We start from the raw sequence: 9,313 nt of genomic DNA, 5'->3' as shown, positions 1-9,313 counted from the left end.
GGCTCATGTCTATAATCCCAGCACTTTGGGAGGCCAAGGTAAGAGGATTGCCTGAGCCCATGGGTTCGAGACCCGCCTGGGCAACTTGGTGAGCCCTCATCTCTACAGTAAACCAAAAAATTAGCCAGGCGTGGTAGCGCACGCCTGTAGTTCCAGCTACTTGGAAGGCTGAAGTGGAAGGATCGCCGGAGCCCAGCAGGTTGAGGCTGCAGTGGCCAGAAGTGTGGCACTGCACTCCACAGCCTGTGTGACAGAGTGAGACTCTCACTCAAAAAAATAAAAGGTGATTATTTAGTTTCCAAATGTTTAAAGATTTTTATGTCATCTTTCTAGTTTACCGATTTCTAGTTTGTTTCCATTGTGGTCGGAAAACACACTTTTAAGATTTCATCTAGTTTTAATTTGTAGAGAATTTTTTTTTTTTAATAGCTAGGACATAGTCTTTCTTGGTATTCTATGTTCTATGGACACATGAAAAAAAAATGTGTGGTCTCCTGATGTTGGATGGTGTGCTCTATAAATGCCAGTTAGATCCTGTCTGTTGATGGTGGTATTGATTTTTTCATATCCTTGCTGATTTTCTGTCTAGTTGTTCTATCAATTGTTGAGAGGATTGTTGAAGTCTTCAACTATAATTGTGATATCATCTATTTCTCTTTCCAGTACTATCAGTTTTTGCCTCACATGTTTTATAGTTCTGACATTTGGTACATATATATAATTAGGATCGCTATGCCTGCCTGGTGGGTTAGCACTTTTATCATTAATAAAATCCCTAACTGTCTCTAGTAGTTTTCTTGCTCTGAACTCTACTTATCTGATTTTAATTTAGCATTTGCTATTAATGTTTATATGATATTATTTTTGTGTCCTTTTACTTTCAACCTACATTATGTTTGACCTTTTTGTAAAGAACACATAGTTGAATCAGGCTTTTAACCCATTCTGCCAATCTCTGTGTTTTGATTGTTATGATTACACCATTACTTTAATGTAATTATTGATATGTTAGGGTCAAAGTTTGCCACTTTGCTTTTTGTTTTCTGTTTGTTCTTTGTATTTTGTTTTTCTGTCTTTTTCCTTACTTTCAGATGACTTGAATATATTTTAGAATTCTATTTTGATGAACCGATAGTTTTTTGAATTTTTTTGTGTTTTTTTTTGTATAACTTTTTTGGAGATTGCTTTCAGTAGCATATTCACTACAAAAGCAGATCTAACTGTGGAGAAAATTACTGTCTCTGCAGTATAATATTTAATAGGTAAAATATGACTACCCAAAATGCATTAATAAAGATATTATTATTATTTTAAAATATTGGAGTTATTACAATAAAAGCTTAGATTTATTCTTTTATACTAGAATTACTCTCTCTTTTTTTTTGAGTCGGAGTCTCACTCCGTCGCCCAGACTGGAGTGCAGGGGCCGCTCCCGGCCACCGCAGCCTCGACCCGCTGGACAGTCCTTCCGAGCAGCCGGAATTACAGGTGTGCTACCATGCCCGGCTAGTTTTTGACTTATTGTAGAGATGAGGTCTCGCCAGGTTGCCCAGGTGGGTCTCGAACCTGCGGGCTCAGGCAGTTCACTCACCTCGGCCTCCCAAAGCGCTGGGATTACAGGCTAGGCCACCAAGCCCGGCCTTAGAATTACTTTCGACTATGGTGATACTTAACTTCAGTCTCAGCTTTGGCCAAATATGAATGATTGGCCACTTGGCGGCCACTACAAGCTGCAATCAAAAAGGTTGACGTAAACTAGAATAGCAAATATATTTTGAAAAAGAAGCACAAAATTGTACGACTTAGGTTTTCTTATGTCAAACTTACTATAAAGCAATCGTTTTCAAGACCATACAGTATTAGAAAAGGATAAACAGATAAACATATAGATCAATGGAACAGAATAGAGTTTAAAAAATAGACCCCACATATATGATCAGTTGATATTCAAAAAAAGGTGCAAAGACAATTCAGTAGGTAAAAAAAGAGTAGTCTTTTCAATAAGTGGTGTTGAAACAATTAGACAACCATGCAAAAAAAGAAGGAAAAAAAAGAACTTTCAACAGTCAAGATACGGAGTCAACCTAAGCGTTCACTGAAAAATGAATGGATTTTTTAAATGTGGCATATATACACAAAGGAATACTACTCAATCTTAGAAAGGAGATCTTGTCATTTGCAACAACATGACCATCCCAGAGGATGTAATGTGAAATACACCAGGCACAGAAAGACAAGCACTGCATTACTGCACTTACATGTGAAATCTAAAAAAGTTGAATTCTCAATAGCAGAGATCAAAATGGTACTTGCAAGTGCTGGGTGGTAAGGAAGAAGGAGAAATGGGGGAGATGTTGGTCAAAAAGTACAAAGTTTCAGTTCGACAGGGTGGATAACTTCTGGAGATCTATTGTATGCTATGGTGGCCATAGTTAATGTATTGTATACTTGAAACTTGCTCAGACAGCAGATCTTAAATGTTCTTACCACAAAAAAAAATATGTGAGGTGATTGGTATGTTAATTCACTTGATTTTATCATTTCACAATGTATACATATGCGAAAACATCATATTGTATACCATGAATAGATACAATTTCAGTTTTATCTGTTATGACTTCATAGAGAATAAGAGAATTATTTGTAAAGTACTGTGATGACTTAGCTACTGAACATGAAATCTTGATTTGAAGTTGAACAAAAGGAACTTCAGCCCATACTTTGCACTATCTACAAAAATTAATTCAAAATGAATTATAGACATAAATGTAAAACCTAAAACTATAAAATGTCTAAAAAATTAGCTGAGCATGGTGTTGCATGTCCGTAGTCCCAGCCACTCAGGAGACTGAGGTGGGGGGATCACTTGTGCCCAGGATTTCAAAGCTAGCCTGGGCAACATAGAAGAACCCCATCTCTAAATAACAATAACAATAATAGAACAAAATCTTTGTAACCTTGATTTAAGTTTATCAACCTTGGTACTGTTGGCATTTTGGACTGCATAATTCTTTGGTGTAAGTGGCTATTTTGTGCATTGTAAATGTTTAGCAGCATTCCTGGCTTCTACCCACTAGATGCCAGTAGTACCCCTCCCCCTAATCATTCAAAAATGTCTTGAGACATTACCAAATGTTCCAGAGGATGGGGGATTGCCCTCTCTTTGAAAACCACAGGGTTAGGTAAATATTTCTTTAATATATCAAAAGCATGGTCCATAAAAGAAAAATTTGCCAGACACGGTGTCTCATGCCTGTAATCCCAGCAATTTGGAAGGTAAAGGTAAGAGGGTGCCTGAGCCCAGGAGTTTGAGAATAGCCTAGGCAACTTGGTGAGACCTTGTCTCTACAATAAATAATATATATATTATTTATATATATATTATATATATATATATAAAAGCTGAGTGTGGTGGCATGCACCTGTAGTCCCAGCTACTCAAGAGGCTGTGGCGGAAGTATCTCCTGAGCCCAGCAGATTGAGGCTGCAGTGTTGTGAGCATGCCACTGTACTCCAGCCTGGGTGATGGAAACTCCAACTCAAAAAAAAGAAAAGAAAAATTTGGTAAATTTGATCTTCAAAATTAAAAATTTCTGCTCTGCATAAGGCAATGTTAAGAGAATGAAAAGCCAGGCATGGTGACTCATACCTATAATCCAAGCACTTTGGGAGGCTGAGGTGAGAGGATTACCTGAGCTCATGAGTATGAGACCAGCCTGGGCAACTTGGTGAGACCTCATCTCTACAATATATCAAACAATTAACTGGGCATGGTGGTGCATGTTCGTAGTTCCAGCTACTTGGAAGGCTGATGCAGAAGAATCACCTGACCCCACCAGGTCAAGGCTGTGGTGGCTGTGACCATGCCATTGCAGTCCAGCCTGGGTGACAAAGTGAGACTCCAACTCAAAAAAAAAAAAAGAGAGAGAGAGAGACTGAAAAGGAGATAATACACAAAACACATATTTGACAAAGTTCTTATATTTAAAATACATAAAGGATTCTCAAACTCAAGAATAAAAAAATAGTTCAATTTTTTAAATGGGACAAAGATTTCAGCAGATACTTTATCAGGAAAGACATACAGATGTCAAACAGGCACATAAAGAAATGCTCAATATTATTAGTTATTAGGGAAATACAAATTATAATTACAATAAATAACACTTCACACTTATTAGAAAGTTACAGCTTTTAAATCTGATGATACCATGCTACCTGGCAATACCACACTTGGGTATTTATCCAAGAGAAATGATCGTTTATGTCCATATAAAAACTTTACCAACGTTTATAGCAGATTTATTCAAAGTCATCCCAAAACTAGAAACACCTCAAATGTCCTTCAGCAGGTAAATAAATAAACAAACTGAAGTTCATTCATATAGTAAAAGTCTACACGGCAGTAAAAAGATATAGAAAAGATCATAGATGAATCTCAAATGTATTACACTAAGTGAAGGAAGTCAGACTGAAAGTACGTAGTGTATGATTTCATGTATATTTTGTGCTGGAAAAGGCAAAACTATAAGAGCAAAAAACTTATCTGTGGTCTCTGGGAGCAAAGATGGAGGTATTGCGTGAGGATGAAAAACAACTGGTTTTATTTCATTAACAACAATAAAAATCCAAGGATAGCTGCACTCGGTGGCTCAACCTGTAATCCGCGCTTTGGGAGGCCCAGGCGAGTGGATTGCCTGAGCCCGCAGGTTCGAGACTCGCCCAGGAAACTTGGTGAGACCTCATCTCTACAATAAATCAGAAACTAGCCGGGCATGGTGGCACACGCCTGTAGTTCGGCTACTTGGAAGGCTGAGGCAGAAGGATCGCCAGAGCCCAGTAGGTCAAGGTTGCGGTGGCTGGGCGTGGCCACTGCACTCCAGTCTGGGCGACAGAGTGAGACTCCAACTCAAAAAAAAAAAAAAAAATTCAATGATGTTTCTTGTTCATCTTTTTAAAATTCTTTTCCTAGGGAAAAAAAGTCTTCAATATGACCTAATGAATAGAATGTCAGATGCCTCTGTGGCCCATGTCAGTGCACTTCCACAATTTGTAAAACTTATTTATTTCCCAAGATTGTAAGTCTGTCCTAATGTTCTGTGGAAGAAAGAACTTCAAATTAAAACCGCTTAGGCAGATATCGGGGTTTTCTTATATTTTTGTGCGTTAACATTCCATTGTTTCTTTGGTGGCACTTGATAATATTCGTTGACCACGTTTTTATCATCTGGGAATTATTGATAGGGAGGTTGCCTGTCTGATCCAATAATTCAGCTGCTATCACTGGCAGGGTCAATCAGATGAGAGACAGAAATGGAGATAAATGGGTGTTTAATATGATACTGTTGAATCAGGGAGTGAGTTGGTGTAGTCAACCCAAAAACACTTGCTCCCGGACAATACAACTTACTCAGAATGTGTATTCCATAGCTCCTCACCCAGCCCCAAGGCTAAACTAACAAAGGCACGACTCAAGATCTCTTCATCCTTCCACCAACCCCAGACTGAATTAATGAGACCTATGGCATGACCCAAGATCGAATTGTGCTGATAGTTCCTTAAGGGGAGATGGGAAGTTATAGCCATCAAACAAGCTACATTTAGATAAACAACTTCGAATCAAACATGAGAAATACAAGAAACCTCTGTTTCCAGAGCCTTGGCCTACAGCCCCTTTAAAAAGAGCATTTCTTTTTTTTTTTTTTTTTTTTTTGAGTTGCAGTCTCACTCCGTTGCCCAGACTGGAGTGCAGTGGCCGCTTCCGGCCACCACAGCCTCGACCTGCTGGGTTCCGGCAATCCTTCCGCCTCAACCTTCCAAGGAGCTGGAACTACAGGCGGGCGCTACCATGCCCGGCTAAAAAAGAGCATTTCTTTATCCGCCCCCCCTCCCCCGCCCAGGAACTCTCTGGGGGGCAGCACCTCATAAGTTGCTCTCGCCAAATGGCTCTGTCATTTGGTTGGCCCTGTAACTGTGGTAGAAAAGCTTTGAGATGGTGATGATGTTAACAAAGAAAATTCTTGGCATTCTTAACTTAGGTTCATTTCAGAAAGCACTCACTTGGCATCTCTGAAATGTTGGTGTTGTGCTAGGTGCTAGGGTTATTACAGGAATTACTGACCACACAGAGGGGAAGTCGCACGTGGCTGAGGAAGTGGTCTCAGAGAAAGAGACATTTCCGTTTGTAAGAGTAGGTGAGGGAGGAAGAGGGACTTTTAAAGCTGGAGTTTGGAGAATTCTCTAATAATAAATAGCAGCACGTTTTTCTGATTGGTGTTTGCTGTTGAAACATCAGAATTTAGATAAAAGAAAGAATTTAAATCACTTGTAATACCACCATCCATAGTAAACACCCGGATGAATTTCCTTCCAGTCTTTCTTCTAGGCATATGTCTGGATGCTATAATTGGGACTGATGCCTCAAGACAATAGGTAATCTATTCCAAAGGGAAATTACCCCTAGTTGATTCTGATGCAGACAAGACACTGTAGTTGAGACATGTCCAGAAAACGAGGCTTAAAGAAGTTAAGTAACTTGTCCATTTGCAAGATTTGCAAAAGGAGATGGTAGAAACCCAGAGTGCAATGAGTGCTGTGTGTGTGTGTGTGTGTGTGTGTGTGTGTGTGTGAGAGAGAGAGAGAGAGAGAGAGAGAGAGAGAGAGAGAGAGAGAGAGAGAGAGAGAGAGAGAGAAGGAAGATAGGGAAGTTGGAAAAAGTTTACATATTGGGATTTTCCCAAGAGATCATATGCCCTTCCCTGAGGATACTAACACCTCTCATTCTTCCAGTGATCAGGTGCTCAGGAGAATCTCTTTCTAGTCTCTGAGAAAATACTTTCCTCAGGGCAATTCCCTTTCTCTTGACATTTTCCTTGGAGGCACGTAACATAATTGCCTCAGTGGTTCAGACTCTTGAAAACAAAAGCTGGAAAGGGAAGGGGTTTTCTGGCAACTTTTGCTTTCCACCCCATCACAACCCATCCCTTTATGTGGAGTCCATTCTCTTATTGATTGAAATAAAGAAAATAAAACAAGCCAGGCTCGGTGGCTCAGCCTGTAATCCCATGCCTTTAGGAGGCTGAGGTGAGTGGATTGCCTGAGCCCGTGGGTTCGAGACCCGCCTGGGCAGCGAGACCTCATCTCTACAATAAATCAAAAAATCAGACGGGCGTGGTAGCGCATGCCTGTAATTCCAGCTACTTGGAAGGCTGAGGCGGAAGGATCGCCGGAGCCCAGCAGGTAAGGTTGCGGTGGCCGGGAGCGGCCACTGCACTCCAGTCTGGGCGACAGAGTGAGACTCCAACTCAAAAAAAGAAAAGAAAACATTATAAGTAGAAATAAGGCAATACCTTAAAAACTCATGCTGAAGCACTTTTAAAACCAAAATGGGATCAAGTAAACATCTTGTTGTTTAAAAATATTATAGAGTAGACACTTGTCATCATAGTATAAAACATGCTTACTGACTGCCCGGAGTTCCATCTCTTTGGGAAAAAACTGGAGAAGTCAAGGGGACAAGAGCACATGGGGGAGGTCCACTTGCTCTGCAATAGACAGCAGCCAGACATCTTTGGTAGGGACCAGCTTGTTGTAGGGCAGAGAAGACCCATGTTCTGCAGAATCTGGGGTGGTGATTACCCTATCGCCATGACCACTATCATCAACACCATGGTTACTACTTATTGAGCACGTAACCGCCAAAGTTCTAGTTCTCTATCTTAAGGGTGCTTGCTATGGATGCAGATTCTTACCCTTTCTCTTCCTCCTTTTGGATTCAGTTGAACTAGGTTAAGGTCTGGGATTTCTAATGTTTAGTCGGTACCCCTAGTTGATTCTGATGCAGACAAGACACTGTAGTTGAGACAAGTCCAGAAAACGAGGCTTAAAGAAGTTAAGTAACTTGCCCGAAACCTTTACCCTAAGGCAGTCTGGTGGCATCCTTTCCCTGGACACTAGGGGATTTTCTTCCCTGGTTTCTCCCACCTCTGTTCCCTTGCCCCTGGCTAATATCCTTGTGTTGTCGTATTTCTTCCGAAGAAAGTATGCTCCCGCAAGAACTATTCAGCAGGTGCCTGTGTTCCCAAACTGCTCCTTTGTACTCCCATTCAAACTCTTTCCTCTTCAGCCTAGAGTCTAGACCATTTCTATGAGCACCAACAGCAACACCTGGGACTTTGTCGGAAACGCAGAGACTCTCAGGCTCCACTCCCCAGCTACTGAAGCAGAATCAGATCTCCAGGTGATTCATACATGAATGAACATGAATGAATGAAAGTTGGAGCAGCTGCCTTCATAGGCAGTTCTCAGTCGGATGTTGATCTGATTATTTGGCGGAAGCAATTCATCATACAGGCAATCATTTTCAAGAACCATCTGATGCTCTTTTTAAAATGCTAATACCTGGGCCCCAGCCCCAGACTAATAGAATCAGCATCTTTGTGTGGTGGGGTTTATTCATCTATATGTTTAAAAATATCACAGGGCTAGGCATAGTGGCTCACACCTGTAATCCCAGCACTTTGAGAGGCTGAGGTGGGAGGGTTGCTAGAACCTGGGGGTTCAAGACCAGCCTGGGCAACATAGTGAGACCTCGTCTCTACAAAAAATGATGTAAGAATTAGCTGAGTATGGTGGCACAAACCTGTAGTTCCAGCTACTCAGGAGGTTAAGATGGGATTTCCTGAGTTCAGGAAGTCAAGGCTTCAGTGAGCCATGACTGTGCCACTGCATTCCAGCCTGGGTGGACAGAGTAAGACCCTAGCTCAAAAAAAAAGAAAAGAAAAGAAAAGAAAACCACCACAGATAAGTGTAATGTAATATGAAGTAAGGATTCAAAACCACAGCTTTAATTTTTTTTTGATTTTAGGAAGATATTTAGAAACATAAACACAACTGCTTTTAAGTAAAAAGAAAAATTGGTAAACTCCTACAATGGTTCCCATAACATTCAGGATACGTTTCTCACATTAGCCCAAGGCCTTCTCCTGAGTCCTGAGAATGAGGGAGGGCTTCCCCGTCCTCCCCCAACCGCCACCCCAACTGCACACACTTGAGGGACAGAGCAGAACTTGCTTTCTCCCCAACAGACCCTGCTGTTTCATACCTGCAGATCTGTACCCATATTCTCTTTCTTTAATAATCTTCCATGTCTTTGCCTTATGAAAGATGACTTGACGGCGTGTGCCTGTAGTTCCAGCTACTTGGAAGGCTGAGGCAGAAAGACAGCCTAAACCCAGCAGGTCGAGGCTGTGGTGGCCGGAAGCATGCCACTGCCCTCCAGCCTCGGTGACAGAGTGAGACTCCTACTCAACAA

Source organism: Carlito syrichta, unplaced genomic scaffold, assembly GCF_000164805.1.
Source record: "Carlito syrichta isolate Samal-C Ts95f unplaced genomic scaffold, Tarsius_syrichta-2.0.1 Scaffold301882, whole genome shotgun sequence".
NCBI lineage: Eukaryota > Metazoa > Chordata > Mammalia > Primates > Tarsiidae > Carlito > Carlito syrichta.
Note: the sequence above shows the minus strand (reverse complement) of the source record.